We start from the raw sequence: 19,425 nt of genomic DNA, 5'->3' as shown, positions 1-19,425 counted from the left end.
TCATAAATAGTCAGGTGGTCAAAAATGGGGTCTCTAGCGGTAACTCTATAGCGCCACCAGCAGTGCAAAAATTCAATGTTCAAATGGTTATAACTGCAGATCCGTTTGATCTATGAAAATTCTACTTAGTACACGTGATTGCTCACCTCATGCTTATTGTTTTTAATACCTTACAGTAAGACTCCACCCATTACAGTAGCAGCCATTTTGAAATGTACAGTATTTAGTTTTTTCGCTACTCCTCCTTCAAATTTGGGGCAATTGTTATGAAATTTGTCACAGGTGATCTTTGTAGTGAGCCGCACAGAAATGACCGAACAGAATTTTGATATTTAACTTTTTTCAAAAGTAATAAATGCGCAAACTTAACGAGGTTGACGCAAAAATGGTTCTGAAGCTGTACCTCGGTCATTCTTTGATCAATTGAAATGAATTGTGGTACACTTAATGTGGACCATGAACTTGGGGTTCATGCCAAATTTGGTGACAGCGCCACCTATGGGTCATGAGATATGAAAATAGGCTATTTTTGCCCATAACTTCTTAACTGTTTGTCAGAAAATTATGGTCTTGATGTCTATGGATTGCTTACATCATGCCGCATCTGTCGATGTGTATTATGCCGGGTTTGACCGAACCGCCTGTCCGCCATTTTGAAATTTCACATAATTTGTTATATTTTTTGAAATATTGGACATATCCGCGCAAAAATTAGTAAGGAGCTTCGACATGATGTCCTGAAGGTACCTGGGAAGTCAGAGTACAGCGCCACCTAGGGGTTATAAACTATAACAGTTCTTATGGAACTGCTTATAACTTCTGAATACTTTGTCTGATATTAATTTCTTTGTGAAATTGTATTCACTGGTTTATGCCGATTGCAACGATACCTCATTTGTCATTTTCCAACATTCTATTCATGTGTTATTGTAAGGCATATGGTAAATGATCTTTTCGCTACTCCTTTTACAAATTTTGTTTATTTTATGCCAGGTTCTGCTGGTATAATGTTTGGAGCAATCCGCACAGGAATGACTGAACAGATTTTTCTGGCACCTAGGCAGTTTTTTGAGAAATACCTCTGTAAAGTTGATCGTGCCTGTGATGTTGTCTATTTGTCATAGTTAATTACTGTATATTACATTTTATAGCGTTGCTCTACAGAATGTTTTTCTTGTCTTCAATCTCACTTGACCTTTTTTATTCTTATATACATTGTATTTCTGTTATTTCTGCTCTGTGGTGTCATTTCTACATCTTTGGTAATTGGCATATATCAATCCTGCATTTCTGTAATCTCTTTTCTGCTGTCCCTTGAACTGTGTCAAGTGAGTGGCGTGGCGAGTAGAGCAACCGCATAGAGATTCTGAGTTCTTGGGTTCGAATCCCACCTGAGACATGATGTTTTGTTCTTCCTCATCAATTCTTCTTAACCTGTCTGTAGTTCACATGTGTTCTATTTTTCCATGTTTGCTGTTGTTGCTCTGCATTGTGGTGCTTCTGCTGTCTCTTTCCTGCATCTTTGGTGATTGACATATGTTAATCCTTTCAGCTCTCTAATCTCTTGTCTGCTGCCTCATGAACTGTGTCAACTGAGTGGCGCATCTAGTTAACCAGATCCATTGAGATTCTGAGTTCCTGGGTTCGAATCCCACCTGAGTCATGACGTTTTGTTCTTCCTCATCAATTCTTCTCAACCTGTCTGTAGTTCACATGTGTTCTATTTTTCCATGTCTGCTGTTGTTGCTCTGCATTGTGGTGGTTCTTGCTGTGCTTTGTGTGCTTGCTGTGCTTTGTGTGCTTGCTGTGCTTTGGGAGTTTGCTGTGCTTTGTGTGCTGGTTGTGCTTTGTGAGCTTGCTGTGCTTTGTGAGCTTGCTGTGCTTTGTGTGCCTGCTGTGATTTGTGTGCTTGCTGTGCTTTGTGTGCTTGCTGTGCTTGCTGTGCTTTGTGTGCTTGCTGTGCTTTTTGTGCTTGCTGTGCTTTGTGTGCTTGCTGTGCATTGTGAGCTTGCTGTGCTTTGTGTGCTTGCTGTGCTTTGTGTGCATTGCGCCGAAGGTGCTTGACCCCGTGTTGCTGCTTGCAGCTATATTTATTATTATTATTATTATTTTTCCCCAATGGGAGTCTATGGCAGCCCTATGAACCGTACATAGGAAAATGATGAAATTTGGCACAGATGTAGAGGTGGTCATAAATAGTCATGTGACCAAAAATGGGGTCTTTAGCAGTAACTCTATAGCGCCACCAGTAGTCCAAAAAATCAATGTTCAAACTGTTATAATTGGTGAACCATTTGATCTATGAAAATTCTACTTAGTACACGTGATTGCTCTCATCGTGCTTATTGAATTTGATACTTTACAGTAAGACTCCACCCATTACAGTAGCGGCCATTTTGAAATGTACAGTATTTCGTTTTTTCGCTACTCCTCCTTCAAATGCGGTTCAATTCTTATGAGATTTGGCACAGATGATCTTTGGAGTGAGCCGCATAGAAATGACCGAACAGAATTTTGATATTGATCTTTGTTCAAAAGTAATAAATGCGCAAACTTAACGAGGTTGACGCAAAAATGGTTCTGAAGCTGTAGCTCAGTCATTCTTTGATCAATTGAAATGAAATTTGGTACACGTCATGTGGACCATGAACTTGGGGTCCATGCCAAATTTGGTGACAGCGCCACCTATGGGTCATGAGATAGAAAAATAGGCTATTATTGCCCATAACTTCTGAACTGTTTGTAAGAAAATTATTATCTTGATGTCTATGGATTGCTTACCTCATGCCGCATCTGTCGATGTGAATTATGCCGGGTTTGACCAAACCGCCTGTCCGCCATTTTGAAATTTCACATAAATTGTTATATTTTTTGAACTATTGGACATATCCGCGCAAAAAAATGGTAAGGACCTTCGACATGATATCCTGAAGGTACCTGGGAAGTCAGAGTACAGCGCCACCTAGGGGTTATAAACTATAACAGTTCTTATTGAACTGCTTATAACTTCTGAATACATTGTCTGATATACATTTTCTTTGTGAAATTGTATTCACTGTTTTATGCTGATCGCAACGATACCTTGTTTGTCATTTTCCAACATTATGTTCAGGTGTTATTGTAAGGCATATGGTAAATGATTTTTTCGCTACTCCTTTTACAAATTTTGTGTATTTTATGTCAGGTTCTGCTCGTATAATGTTTGGAGCAATCCGCACAGATGTGACCGAACAGATTTTTGATATTCTGTTCTCTTTCTTAGAAATACCACTCTAAAGTTTACCGTGCCTGTGACGTTGTCTATTTGTCATAGTAATAAATTAATGTGACTGTATATTACATTGTATAGCATCACTATACATAATGGTCTGCTTGTCTTCAATTTCACTTGAACTCATGTACATTGTATTTCTGTTATTTCTACTTCTGCTGTGTCAATTCTGCATCTTTGGTGATTGACATGTTAATCCTTTCAGCTCTCTAATCTCTTGTCTGCTGCCTCATGAACTGTGTCAACTGAGTGGCACATCTAGTTAAACCACATGCATTGAGATTCTGAGTTCCTGGGTTCGAATCCCACCTGAGTCATGACGTTTTGTTCTTCCTCATCAATTCTTCTCAACCTGTCTGTAGTTCACATGTGTTCTATTTTTCCATGTGTGCTGTTGTTGCTCTGCATTGTGGTGCTTCTGCTGTGTCTTTCCTGTATCTTTGGTGATTGACATATGTTAATCCTTTCAGCTCTCTAATCTCTTGTCTGCTGCCTCATGAACTGTGTCAACTGAGTGGCGCATCTAGTTAAACCACATGCATTGAGATTCTGAGTTCCTGGGTTCGAATCCCACCTGAGTCATGACGTTTTGTTCTTCCTCATCAATTCTTCTCAACCTGTCTGTAGTTCACATGTGTTCTATTTTTCCATGTTTGCTGTTGTTGCTCTGCATTGTGGTGCTTCTGCTGTGTCTTTCCTGCATCTTTGGTGATTGACATATGTTAATGCTTTCAGCTCTCTAATCTCTTGTCTGCTGCCTCATGAACTGTGTCAACTGAGTGGCGCATCTAGTTAAACCACATGCATTGAGATTCTGAGTTCCTGGGTTCGAATCCCACCTGAATCATGATGTTTTGTTCTTCCTCATCAATTCTTCTCAACCTGTCTGTAGTTCACATGTGTTCTATTTTTCCATGTTTGCTTTTGTTGCTGTGCATTGTGCTGTTTCTTGCTGTGCTTTGTGTGCTTGCTGTGCTTTGTGTGCTTGCTGTGCTTTGTGTGCTTGCTGTGCTTTGTGTGCTTGCTGTGCTTTGTGAGCTTGCTGTGCTTTGTGTGCTGGTTGTGCTTTGTGAGCTTGCTGTGCTTTGTGTGCTTTGTGAGCTTGCTATGCTTTGTGTGCTTGCTGTGCTTTGTGTGCTTGCTGTGCTTTGTGAGCTTGCTGTGCTTTGTGTGCCTGCTGTGATTTGTGTGCTTGCTGTGCTTTGTGTGCTTGCTGTGCTTTGTGTGCTTGCTGTGCATTGTGAGCTTGCTGTGCTTTGTGTGCTTGCTGTGCATTGTGTGCATTGCGCTGAAGGTGCTTGACCCCGTGTTGCTGCTTGCAGCTATATTTAGGGGTCAAGCACCGAAGGTGCTGTGACACCTATTGGAATTGTTAGTATTATTATTATTATTATTCTGCTTCCTCTTCTTAGCCATAGGCGTCTATGGCAGCCCTATGAACCGTACATAGGAAAATGATGAAATTTGGCACAGTTGTAGTGGTGGTCTTAAAAAGTCATGTGACCAAAAATGGGGTCTCTAGTACTAACTCTATAGCGCCACCAGCAGTGCAAAAAATCAATGTTCAAATGGTTATAACTGCTGATCCGCTTGATCTATGAAAATTCTAATTAGTACACGTGATTTCTCTCCTCATGCTTGTTGTTTTTAATACCTTACAGTAAAACTCCACCCATTACAGTAGTGGCCATTTTGAAATGTACAGTATTCTGTTTATTCGCTACTCCTCCTTTAAATTTGGTTCAATTGTTATGAAATTTGGCACAGGTGAACTTTGGAGTGAGCCGCACAGAAATGACCAAACAGAATTTTGATATTTATCTTTGTTCAAAAGTAATAAATGCGCAAACTTAACGAGGTTGACACAAAAGTAGTTCTGAGGCTGTATCTCTGTCATTCTTTCATCAATTGAAATGAAATTTCGTACACGTCATGTCGACCATAAACTGGGGGTCCATGCCAAATTTGGTGACAGCGCCACCTATGGGTCATGAGATATGGAAAATGGCTTTTTTTGCCCATAACTACTGAAATGTTTGTCTGAAAATTATGATCTTGGTGTTTACGGATTCCTTGGCTCATGCCGAATCTGTCGATATGTATTATGTCGGGTTTGACCACACCACCTGGCCGCCATTTTGAAATTGGTCATAAATTGTTATATCTTTTGAACTATTGGACATATTCGTGCAAAAATAGTTAGGGAGCTTCGGCATGATGTCCTGAAGTTACCTGGGAAGTCAGAGTACAGCGCCACCTAGGGGTTATAAACTATAACAGTTCTTATAGAACTGCTTATATCTTCAGAATACTTTGACTGATATACATTTTCTTTGTGACATTTTATTCACTGGTTTTGCCGATCGCAACAATACCTTGTTTGGCATTTTCCATCATTCTGTTCATGTGTTATTGTAAAGCATATGATAAATGATTTTTTCGCTACTCCTTTTACAAATTTTGTTTATTTTATGCCAGGTTCTGCTTGTATAATGTTTGGAGCAATCCGCACAGACGTGACTGAACAGATTTTTCTGCTGAGTGTCAAATTTTTGAGAAATACCTCTGTAAAGCGGACCATGCCTGTCATGCTGTCCCTTTGTCATATTAAAAAGAATCTGACAAAATTTGCCCATGTTGTTCATTATTGTACAAAATGTTCTTCACGAATTCAGTGCCATTTAAGTTATCTGATTGCCCTACACTTTGTATTTCTGTTTATTTTTGCTTTGTTGTGTTATTTCTGCCCTTTCAGTGATTGGCATGTCAATGTTTGCAGCATTGAAGTCTCTTTTCCAAAGCCTTACAAACCATGATTCCTCAGTGGCGCATGCGGTTAGTGCTGTGCTTTGAGAACCTGAGTTCATGGGTTCAAGTCCCATGTGCAGTGGTTTTTTGTCTTAATTTTTTTTCACTTAAGTTTTGTGATTTTCATACTATACATTGTATTTCAGTTATTTGTGCTCTCTGTTGTCATTTCTACACTTTTGGTAATTGCTGGATATCAATGTTTATAGCTGTAAAGCTGTATTCTATAGCTTGGACACACCAACTCAGTGGTTTAATCATTTACTCAGTGGCGCATGCGGTTAGTGCTGTGCTTTGGGAACATGAGGTCATGGGTTTGAATCCCAGCTCTTACTTTCACTTATTGAGATTTCCTTTTGTGTTCCTTTTAACACGTTCTTCTCGACCTGTCTGGTTTTCCACACGTGTTATATTTTTTAAATCTTTTCTGTTGTTGCTCTGCACTGCAGTGGTTCTGCTCTGCATTTGCTTTGCTTCGGGTTCGGGCTCTGTATTGCGCGCTTTGCGCATTTGCTGCATCGTGTGGTTTTTGCTGTGCTTTGGGTGCTCATTGCGCTGAAGGTGCTTGACCCCGCAATTGCTGCTTGCAGCTATATTTAGGGGTCAAGCACCGAAGGTGCTGAGACACCTATTGGAATTGTACTTTTTTCTTCTTCTTAGCCATTGGTGTCTATGGCAGCCCTATGAACCGTATGTAAGAAAATGATGAAATTTGGCACAGTTGTAGTGGAGGTCATAAATAGTCAGGTGGTCAAAAATGGGGTCTCTAGCGGTAACTCTATAGCGCCACCAGCAGTGCAAAAATTCAATGTTCAAATGGTTATTACTGCAGATCCGTTTGATCTATGAAAATTCTACTTAGTACACGTGATTGTTCTCCTCATGCTTATTGTTTTTAATACCTTACAGTAAGACTCCACCCATTACAGTAGCAGCCATTTTGAAATGTACAGTTTTTCTTTTTTTCGCTACTCCTCCTTCAAATTTGGGGCAATTGTTATGAAATTTGTCACAGGTGATCTTTGTAGTGAGCCGCACAGAAATGACCAAACAGAATTTTGATATTTAACTTTTTTCAAAAGTAATAAATGCGCAAACTTAACGAGGTTGACGCAAAAATGGTTCTGAAGCTGTACCTCGGTCATTCTTTGATCAATTGAAATGAAATTTGGTACACTTAATGTGGACCATGAACTTGGGGTTCATGCCAAATTTGGTGACAGCGCCACCTATGGGTCATGAGATATGAAAATAGGCTATTTTTGCCCATAACTTCTTAACTGTTTGTCAGAAAATTATGGTCTTGATGTCTATGGATTGCTTACATCATGCCGCATCTGTCGATGTGTATTATGCCGGGTTTGACCGAACCGCCTGTCCGCCATTTTGAAATTTCACATAATTTGTTATATTTTTTGAACTATTGGACATATCCGCGCAAAAATTAATAAGGAGCTTCGACATGATGTCCTGAAGGTACCTGGGAAGTCAGAGTACAGCGCCACCTAGGGGTTATAAACTATAACAGTTCTTATGGAACTGCTTATAACTTCTAAATACTTTGTCTGATATTAATTTCTTTGTGAAATTATATTCACTGGTTTATGCCGATTGCAACGATACCTCATTTTTCATTTTCCAACATTCTATTCATGTGTTATTGTAAGGCATATGGTAAATGATCTTTTCGCTACTCCTTTTACAAATTTTGTTTATTTTATGCCAGGTTCTGGTGGTATAATGTTTGGAGCAATCCGCACAGGAATGACTGAACAGATTTTTCTGGCACCTAGGCAGTTTTTTGAGAAATACCTCTGTAAAGTTGATCGTGCCTGTGATGTTGTCTATTTGTCATAGTTAATTACTGTATATTACATTTTATAGCGTTGCTCTACAGAATGTTTTTCTTGTCTTCAATCTCACTTGACCTTTTTGATTCTTATATACATTGTATTTCTGTTATTTCTGCTCTGTGGTGTCATTTATACATCTTTGGTAATTGGCATATATCAATCCTGCATCTCTGTAATCTCTTTTCTGCTGTCCCTTGAACTGTGTCAACTGAGTGGCGTGGCGAGTAAGGCAACCGCATAGAGATTCAGAGTTCTTGGGTTCGAATCCCACCTGAGTCATGATGTTTTGTTCTTCCTCATCAATTCTTCTCAACCTGTCTGTAGTTCAAATTTATACATCTTTGCTAATTGGCATATATCAATCCTGCATCTCTGTAATCTCTTTTCTGCTGTCCCTTGAACTGTGTCAACTGAGTGGCGTGGCGAGTAAGGCAACCACATAGAGATTCTGAGTTCTTGGGTTTGAATCCCACCTGAGTCATGATGTTTTGTTCTTCCTCATCAATTCTTCTCAACCTGTCTGTAGTTCACATGTGTTCTATTTTTCCATGTTTGCTGTTGTTGCTCTGCATTGTGGTGCTTCTGCTGTGTCTTTCCTGCATCTTTGGTGATTGACATATGTTAATCCTTTCAGCTCTCTAATCTCTTGTCTGCTGCCTCATGAACTGTGTCAACTGAGTGGCGCATCTAGTTAACCAGATCCATTGAGATTCTGAGTTCCTGGGTTCGAATCCCACCTGAGTCATGACGTTTTGTTCTTCCTCATCAATTCTTCTCAACCTGTCTGTAGTTCACATGTGTTCTATTTTTCCATGTCTGCTGTTGTTGCTCTGCATTGTGGTGGTTCTTGCTGTGCTTTGTGTGCTTGCTGTGCATTGTGTGCTTGCTGTGCTTTGGGAGTTTGCTGTGCTTTGTGTGCTGGTTGTGCTTTGTGAGCTTGCTGTGCTTTGTGAGCTTGCTGTGCTTTGTGTGCCTGCTGTGATTTGTGTGCTTGCTGTGCTTTGTGTGCTTGCTGTGCTTTTTGTGCTTGCTGTGCTTTGTGTGCTTGCTGTGCATTGTGAGCTTGTTGTGCTTTGTGTGCTTGCTGTGCTTTGTGTGCATTGCGCCGAAGGTGCTTGACCCCGTGTTGCTGCTTGCAGCTATATTTAGTATTATTATTATTATTCTGCGTCTTCTTCTTCTTAGCCATAGGCGTCTATGGCAGCCCTATGAACCGTACATAGGAAAATGATGAAATTTGGCACAGTTGTAGTGGTGGTCTTAAAAAGTCATGTGACCAAAAATGGGGTCTCTAGTACTAACCCTATAGCGCCACCAGCAGTGCAAAAATTCAATGTTCAAATGGTTATAACTGCTGATCCGCTTGATCTATGAAAATTCTACTTAGTACACGTGATTGCTCTCCTCACGCTTGTTGTTTTTAATACCTTACAGTAAAACTCCACCCATTACAGTAGTGGCCATTTTAAAATGTACAGTATTCCGTTTATTCGCTACTCCTTCTTCAAATTTGGTTCAATTGTTTTGAAATTTGGCACAGGTAAACTTTGGAGTGAGCTGCACAGAAATGACCGAACAGAATTTTGATATTGATCTTTGTTCAAAAGTAATAAATGCGCAAACTTAACGAGGTTGACGCAAAAATGGTTCTGAAGCTGTAGCTTGGTCATTCTTTGATCAATTGAAATGAAATTCGGTACACTTCATGTGGACCATGAAGTTGGGGTCCATGCCAAATTTGGTGACAGCGCCACCTATGGGTCATGAGATATGAAAATAGGCTATTTTTGCCCATAACTTCTGAACTGTTTGTCAGAAAATTATGATCTTGATGTCTATGGATTGCTTACCTCATGCCGCATCTGTCGATGTGTATTATACCGGGTTTGAACGAACCGCCTGTCCGCCATTTTGAAATTTCAGATAATTTGTTATATTTTTTTAACTATTGGACATATCCCCGCAAAAATTAGTAAGGAGCTTCGACATGATGTCCTGAAGGTACCTGGGAAGTCAGAGTACAGCGCCACCTAGGGGTTATAAACTATAACAGTTCTTATGGAACTGCTTATAACTTCTGAATACTTTGTCTGATATTAATTTCTTTGTGAAATTGTATTCACTGGTTTATGCCGATTGCAACGATACCTCGTTTGTCATTTTCCAACATTCTGTTCATGTGTTATTGTAAAGCATATGGTAGATGATTTTTTCGCTACTCTTTTTACAAATTTTGTTTATTTTATGCCAAGTACTGCTCGTATAATGTTTGGAGCAATCCGCACAGAAATGACTGAACAGATTTTTGATATTCTGTTCTCTTTCTTAGAAATACCACTCCAAAGTTGACTGTGCCTGTGCCGTTGTCTATTTGTCATAGTAAATTAATGTGACTGTATATTACATTGTATAGCATTACTATACAGAATGATCTTCTTGTCTTCAATCTCACTTGAGCTTTTTGATTCTCATATACTGTACATTGTATTTCTGTTAGTTCTGCTCTGCACTGTCAGTTCTGCATCTGTGATGATTGGCAATATGTCAATCCTTGCAGCACCTAAGCTGTTTTTTGCTTCCCCTTGAGCTGTGTTAACTGAGTTGCGCATCTGGTTAACCACTTGCCATGAGATTCTGAGGTCATGGGTTCGAATCCCATGTGCCGTCATTTTTTGTCTTAACTTTTTTCTCACTTAAGTTTTGTGATTTTCATACTATACATTGTATTTCAGTTATTTGTGCTCTCTGTTGTCATTTCTACACTTTTGGTAATTGCTGGATATCAATGTTTATAGCTGTAAAGCTGTATTCTATAGCTTGCACAAACCAACTCAGTGGTTTAATCATTTCCTCAGTGGCGCATGCGGTTAGTGCTGTGCTTTGGGAACATGAGGTCATGGGTTCAAATCCCAGCTCTTACTTTCACTTATTGAGATTTCCTTTTGCGTTTCCTTTAACACGTTCTTCTCGACCTGTCTGGTTTTCCACACGTGTTATATTTTTGAAATATTTTCTGTTGTTGCTCCGCACTGCAGTGGTTTTGCTCTGCATTTGCTTCGGGTTCGGGCTCTGTATTGCGCGCTTTCTGCGCTTTGCGCATTTGCTGCGTTGTGTGGTTTTTGCTGTGCTTTGGGTGCTCACTGCGCTGAAGGTGCTTGACCCCGCAATTGCTGCTTGCAGCTATATTTATTATTATTTTTCCGCTTCCCCAATGGGAGTCTATGGCAGCCCTATGAACCGTATGTAGGAAAATGATGAAATTTGGCACAGTTGTAGTGGTGGTCATAAATAGTCATTTGGCCAAAAATGGGGTCTCTAGCAGTAACTCTATAGCGCCACCATCATCTCAAAAATTCAATATTCAAATGGTTATAACTCGTGATCCATTAGATCTATGAGAATTCTACTTAGTACACGTGATTGCTCTCATCCCGCTTATTGAATTTGATACTTTACAGTAAGAGTCCTCCCATTACAGTATCGGCCATTTTGAAATGTACAGTATTTCGTTTTTTCGCTACTCCTCCTTCAAATTTGGTTCAATTCTTATGAGATTTGGCACATGTGATCTTTGGAGTGAGCCGCATAGAAATGACTGAACAGAATTTTGATATTTTTCTTTATTCAAAAGTAATTAATGCGTGAACTTAACAAGATTGACGCAAAATTGGTTCTGAAGCTGTATCTCGGTCATTCTTTGATCAATCGAGATGAAATTTGGTACGCTTCATGTCGACCATGAACTGGGGGTCCATTCCAAATTTGGTGACAGCGCCACCTATCGGTCATGAGATATGAAAAAAGGCTATTTTTGGGCATAACTTCTGAATCGTTTGTCAGAAAATTATGATCTTGGTGTCTACGGATTCCTTGGCTCATGCCGCATCTGTCGATGTGTATTATGCCGGGATTGACCGAACCGTCTGTCCGCCATTTGGAAATTTATGATAAATTGCTATAACTTTTGAAGTATCGTATATATCGACGCAAAAATCGGTAGGGAGCTTCAACATGACGTCCTGAGGAAATCAGAGAACAGCGCCACCTAGGGGTATAAACTATAACAGTTCTTATAGAACTGCTTATAACTTCTGAATTCTTTGTATGGCTCTAAGCTCTTTTCTGCTGCTCCTTGAGCTGTGTCTACTGAGTGGCGCATCTGTTAAGTCGTTTGCAAAGAGATCCTGAGGTCATGGGTTCGAATCCAACCTGAGGCAGGTATTAATTTCTTCTATTAAAGTTTTGTTTTTTCCCACCTATTCTTCTTGACCTGTCTGTAGTTCACATATGTTGTATTTTTGCGATGTTTTCTGTTGCTGTTCTGCACTGCGGTGGTTCTGCTCTGTCATTGCTACGCTTTGGGTTCTTTGCGGCGCCTTGTGTTCTTGATGCACCTTGGGTGCTCAACGCACCCTGGGTGATTGATACGTTGGATCTTTCTTGCTGTGCTTTTGGTGCTCATTGCGCTGATGGTGCTTGGCCCCGTATCGCTGCTTGCAGCTATATTTATTAGGGGTCAAGCACCGAAGGTGCTGTGACACCTATTGGAATTGTTATTAGGGGTCAAGCACCGAAGGTGCTGTGACACCTATTGGAATTGTTAGTATTATTATTATTATTCTGCGTCTTCTTCTTCTTAGCCATAGGCGTCTATGGCAGCCCTATGAACCGTACATAGGAAAATGATGAAATTTGGCACAGTTGTAGTGGTGTTCTTAAAAAGTCATGTGACCAAAAATGGGGTCTCTAGTACTAACTCTATAGCGCCACCAGCAGTGCAAAAATTCAATGTTCAAATGGTTATAACTGCTGATCCGCTTGATCTATGAAAATTCTACTTAGTACACGTGATTGCTCTCCTCATGCTTGTTGTTTTTAATACCTTACAGTAAAACTCCACCCATTACAGTAGCGGCCATTTTGAAATGTACAGTATTTCGCTTTTTCGCTACTCCTCCTTCAAATTTGGTTCAATTCTTATGAGATTTGGCACAGGTGATCTTTGGAGTGAGCCGCATAGAAATGACTGAACAGAATTTTGATATTTTTCTTTATTCAAAAGTAATTAATGCGTGAACTTAACGACATTGACGCAAAATTGGTTCTGAAGCTGAATCTCGGTCATTCTTTGATCAATCAGGATGAAATTTGGTACGCTTCATGTCGACCATGAAATGGGGGTCCATGCCAAATTTGGTGACAGCGCCACCTATGGGTCATGAGATAGGAAAAAAGGCTATTTTTGCGCATAACTTTTGAATCGTTTGTCAGAAAATTATGATCTTGGTGTCTACGGATTCCTTGGCTCATGCCGCATCTGTCGATATGTATTATGCCGGGATTGACCAAACCGCCTGTCCGCCATTTTGAAATCTGTGATAAATTGCTATAACTTTTGAAGTATCAGATATATCGGCGCAAAAATCGGTAGGGAGCTTCGGCATGACGTCCTGAGGAAATCAGAGAACAGCGCCACCTAGGGGTTATAAACTATAACAGTTCTTATAGAACTGCTTATAACTTCTGAATTCTTTGTATGGCATGTAATCTCTTTTCTGCTGCCGCTTGAGCTGTGTCTACTGAGTGGCGCATCTGTTAAGTCATATGCATAGAGATCCTGAGTTCATGGATTCGAATCCCGCCTGAGGCAGATGTTAATTTCATCTATTAAAGTTTTGTTCTTTCCCACCTATTCTTCTTGACCTGTCTGTAGTTCACATATGTTATATTTTTGCCATGTTTTCTGTTGCTGCTCTGCACTGCGGTGGTTCTGCTCTGTCATTGCTACGCTTTGGGTTCTTTGGGGCGCCTTGTGTTCTTGATGCACCTTGGGTGCTCAATGCGCCCTGGGTGATTGATACGTAGTATCTTTCTTCATGTGCTTTGGGTGCTCATTGCGCTGATGGTGCTTGGCCCCGTATCGCTGCTTGCAGCTATATTTATTATTAGGGGTCAAGCACCGAAGGTGCTGTGACACCTATTGGAATTGTTAGTATTATTATTATTATTATTCTGCTTCCTCTTCTTAGCCATTGGTGTCTATGGCAGCCCTATGAACCGTACATAGGAAAATTATGAAATTTGGCACAGTTGTAGAGGTGGTCCTGAAAAGTCAAGTGACCAAAAATGGGGTCTCTAGCAGTAACTCTATAGCGCCACCATCAGCTCAAAAATTCAATGTTCAAATGGTTATAACTGCTGATCCGCTTGATCTATGAAAATTCTACTTAGTACACGTGATTGCTCTCCTCATGCTTATTGTTTTTAATACCTTACAGTAAAACTCCACCCATTACAGTAGCGGCCATTTTGAAACGTACAGTATTCCGTTTATTCGCTACTCCTCCTTCAAATGTGGTTCAATTCTTATGAGATTTGGCACAGATGATCTTTGGAGTGAGCCGCATAGAAATGACCAAACAGAATTTTGATTTTTATCTTTGTTCAAAAGTAATAAATGCGCAAACTTAACGAGGTTGACGCAAAAATGGTTCTGAAGCTGTAGCTCAGTCATTCTTTGATCAATTGAAATGAAATTTGGTATACTTCATGTGGACCATGAACTTGGGGTCCATGCCAAATTTGGTGACAGCGCCACCTATGGGTCATGACATAATAAAATAGGCTATTTTTGCCCATAACTTCTGAACTGTTTGTCAGAAAATTATGATCTTGATGTCTATGGATTGCTTACCTCATGCCGCATCTGTCGATGTGTATTATGCCGGGTTTGACCGAACCGCCTGTCCGCCATTTTGAAATTTCACATAATTTGTTATATTGTTTTTAACTATTGGACATATCCGCGCAAAAATTAGTAAGGAGCTTCGACATGATGTCCTGAAGGTACCTGGGAAGTCAGAGTACAGCGCCACCTAGGGGTTAAAAACTATAACAGTTATTTTGGAACTGCTTATAACTTCTGAATATTTTGTCTGATATTATATTTTTGCCATCTTTACTGTTGTTGCTCCGCACTGCAGTGGTTCTGCTCTGCATTTGCTTTGCTTCGGGTTCGAGCTCTGTATTGCGCGCTTTCTGCACTTTGCGCATTTGCTGCGTCATGCGGTTTTTGCTGTGCTTTGGGTGCTCATTGCGCTGAAGGTGCTTGACCCCGTATCGCTGCTTGCAGCTATATTTATTATTATTATTATTATTTTTCCCCAATGGGAGTCTATGGCAGCCCTATGAACCGTACATAGGAAAATGATGAAATTTGGCACAGATGTAGAGGTGGTCATAAATAGTCATGTGACCAAAAATGGGGTCTTTAGCAGTAACTCTATAGCGCCACCAGTAGTCCAAAAAATCAATGTTCAAACTGTTATAATTGGTGAACCATTTGATCTATGAAAATTCTACTTAGTACACGTGATTGCTCTCATCGTGCTTATTGAATTTGATACTTTACAGTAAGACTCCACCCATTACAGTAGCGGCCATTTTGAAATGTACAGTATTTCGTTTTTTCGCTACTCCTCCTTAAAATGCGGTTCAATTCTTATGAGATTTGGCACAGATGATCTTTGGAGTGAGCTGCATAGAAATGACCGAACAGAATTTTGATATTGATCTTTGTTCAAAAGTAATAAATGCGCAAACTTAACGAGGTTGACGCAAAAATGGTTCTGAAGCTGTATCTCAGTCATTCTTTGATCAATTGAAATGAAATTTGGTACACTTCATGTGGACCATGAACTTGGGGTCCATGCCAAATTTGGTGACAGCGCCACCTATGGGTCATGAGATAGAAAAATAGGCTATTATTGCCCATAACTTCTGAACTGTTTGTCAGAAAATTATGATCTTGATGTCTATGGATTGCTTACCTCATGCCGCATCTGTCGATGTGAATTATGCCGGGTTTGACCAAACCGCCTGTCCGCCATTTTGAAATTTCAAATAAATTGTTATATTTTTTTAACTATTGGACATATCCGCACAAAAAATGGTAAGGAGCTTCGACATGATGTCCTGAAGGTACATGGGAAGTCAGAGTACAGCGCCACCTAGGGGTTATAAACTATAACAGTTCTTATTGAACTGCTTATAACTTCTGAATACATTGTCTGATATACATTTTCTTTGTGAAATTGTATTCACTGTTTTATGCCGATCGCAACGATACCTTGTTTGTCATTTTCCAACATTATGTTCAGGTGTTATTGTAAGGCATATGGTAAATGATTTTTTCGCTACTCCTTTTACAAATTTTGTGTATTTTATGTCAGGTTCTGCTCGTATAATGTTTGGAGCAATCCGCACAGATGTGACCGAACAGATTTTTGATATTCTGTTCTCTTTCTTAGAAATACCACTCTAAAGTTTACCGTGCCTGTGACATTGTCTATTTGTCATAGTAATAAATTAATGTGACTGTATATTACATTGTATAGCATCACTATACATAATGATCTGCTTGTCTTCAATTTTACTTGAACTAATGTACATTGTATTTCTGTTATTTCTACTTCTGCTGTGTCAATTCTGCATCTTTGGTGATTGACATGTTAATCCTTTCAGCTCTCTAATCTCTTGTCTGCTGCCTCATGGACTGTGTAAACTGAGTGGCGCATCTAGTTAACCAATTGCATTTAGATTCTAAGTTCCTGGGTTCGAATCCCACCTGAGTCATGATGTTTTGTTCTTCCTCATCAATTCTTCTCAACCTGTCTGTAGTTCACATGTGTTCTATTTTTCCATGTTTGCTGTTGTTGCTCTGCATTGTGGTGCTTCTGCTGTGTCTTTCCTGCATCTTTGGTGATTGACATATGTTAATCCTTTCAGCTCTCTAATCTCTTGTCTGCTGCTTCATGAACTGTGTCAACTCAGTGGCGCATCTAGTTACTCATATGCATTGAGATTCTGAGTTCCTGGGTTCAAATCCCACCTGAGTCATGACGTTTTGTTCTTCCTCATCAATTCTTCTCAACCTGTCTGTAGTTCACATGTGTTCTATTTTTCCATGTTTGCTGTTGTTGCTCTGCATTATGGTGGTTCTTGCTGTGCTTTGTGAGCTTGCTGTGCTTTGTGTGCTTGCTGTGCTTTGTGAGCTTGCTATGCTTTGTGTCCTTGCTGTGCTTTGTGTGCCGGCTGTGATTTGTGTAATTGCTGTGCTTTGTGTTCTTGCTATGCTTTGTGTGCTTGTTGTGCTTTGTGTGCTTGCTGTGCTTTGTGAGCTTGCTGTGCTTTGTGTGCCGGCTGTGATTTGTGTAATTGCTGTGCTTTGTGTTCTTGCTATGCTTTGTGTGCTTGTTGTGCTTTGTGTGATTGCTGTGCTTTGTGTGCTTGCTGTGCTTTGTGAGCTTGATGTGCTTTGTGTGCCTTCTGTGATTTGTGTAATTGCTGTGCTTTGTGTGCTTGCTGTGCATTGTGAGCTTGCTGTGCTTGCTGTGCTTTGTGAGCTTGTTGTGCTTTGTGTGCCTGCTGTGATTTGTGTAATTGCTGTGCTTTGTGTGCTGGCTGTGCATTGTGAGCTTGCTGTGCTTTGTGAGCTTGCTGTGCTTTGTGTGCTTGCGGTGCTTTGTGAGCTTGCTGTGATTTGTGTGCGTTCTGTGATTTGTGTTATTGCTGTGCTTTGTGTGCTTGCTGTGCTTTGTGTGCTTGCTGTGCTTTGTGAGCTTGCTGTGCTTTGTGAGCTTGCTGTGATTTGTGTAATTGCTGTGCTTTGTGTTCTTGCTGTGCTTTGTGTGCTTGCTGTGCTTTGTGTGCTTGCTGTGCTTTGTGTGCTTGCTGTGCTTTGTGAGCTTGCTGTGCTTTGTGAGCTTGCTGTGCTTTGTGAGCTTGCTGTGCTTTGTGTGCCTGCTGTGATTTGTGTAATTGCTGTGCTTTGTGTGTTTGCTGTGCTTTGTGTGCTTGCTGTGCTTTGTGAGCTTGCTGTGCTTTGTGTGCTTGCTGTGCATTGTGAGCTTGCTGTGCTTTGTGTGAATTGCGCTGAAGGGGCTTGGCCCAGAGTTGCTGCTTGCAGCTATATTTATTATTTTCCCCAATGGGAGTCTATGGCAGCCCTATGAACCGTACATAGGAAAATGATGAAATTTGGCACAGTTGTAGAGGTGGTCCTGAAAAGTCAAGTGACCAAAAATGGGGTCTCTAGCACTAACTCTATAGCGCCACCAGCAGTGCAAAAATTCAATGTTCAAATGGTTATAACTGGTGATCTGCTTGATCTATGAAAATTCTACTTAGTACATGTGATAGCTCTCATCCCGCTTATTGAATTTGATAGTTTACAGTAAAACTCCACCCATTACAGTAGTGGCCATTTTGAAATGTACAGTATGCCGTTTATTCGCTACTCCTCCTTCAAATGTGGTTCAATTCTTATGAGATTTGGCACAGATGATCTTTGTAGTGAGCCGCACAGAAATGACCGAACAGAATTTTGATATTTATCTTTGTTCAAAAGTAGTAAATGCACAAAATTAACGAGGTTGACGCAAAAATGGTTCTGAAGCTGTAGCTCAGTCATTCTTTGATCAATTCAAATGAAATTTGGTACACTTCATGTGGACCATAAACTTGGGGTCCATGCCAAATTTGGTGACAGCGCCACCTATGGGTCATGAGATAATAAAATAGGCTATTTTTGCCCATAACTTCTGAACTGTTTGTCAGAAAATTATGATCTTGATGTCTATGGATTGCTTACCTCATGCCGCATCTGTCGATGTGTATTATGCCGGGTTTGACCGAACCGCCTGTCCGCCATTTTGAAATTTCACATAATTTGTTATATTTTTTGAACTATTGGACATATCCGCGCAAAAATTAGTAAGGAGCTTCGACATGATGTCCTGAAGGTACCCGGGAAGTCAGAGTACAGCGCCACCTAGGGGTTATAAACTATAACAGTTCTTATGGAACTGCTTATAACTTCTGAATACTTTGTCTGATATTAATTTCTTTGTGAAATTGTATTCACTGGTTTATGCCGATTGCAACGATACCTCGTTTGTCATTTTCCAACATTCTGTTCATGTGTTATTGTAAAGCATTTGGTACATGATTTTTTCGCTACTCCTTTTACAAATTTTGTTTATTTTATGCCAGGTGCTGCTCGTATAATGTTTGGAGCAATCCGCACAGAAATGACCGAACAGATTTTTAATATTCTGTTCTCTTTCTTAGAAATACCACTCCAAAGTTGACTGTGCCTGTGCCGTTGTCTATTTGTCATAGTAAATTAATGTGACTGTATGTTACATTGTATAGCATTACTATACAGAATGATCTTCTTGTCTTCAATCTCACTTGAGCTTTTTGATTCTCATATACATTGTATTTCTGTTAGTTCTGCTCTGCACTGTCAGTTCTGCATCTGTGTTGATTGGCACATGTCAATCCTTGCAGCACCTAAGCTGTTTTTTGCTGCCCTTTGGGCTGTGTTAACTGAGTTGCGCATCTGGTTAACCACATGCCATGAGATCCTGAGGTCATGGGTTCGAATCCCATGTACAGTGATATTTTGTCTTAACTTTTTTCTCACTTAAG

Source organism: Misgurnus anguillicaudatus, chromosome 22 (genome assembly GCF_027580225.2).
Source record: "Misgurnus anguillicaudatus chromosome 22, ASM2758022v2, whole genome shotgun sequence".
NCBI classification, from domain to species: Eukaryota; Metazoa; Chordata; class Actinopteri; order Cypriniformes; family Cobitidae; genus Misgurnus; species Misgurnus anguillicaudatus.
Note: the sequence above shows the minus strand (reverse complement) of the source record.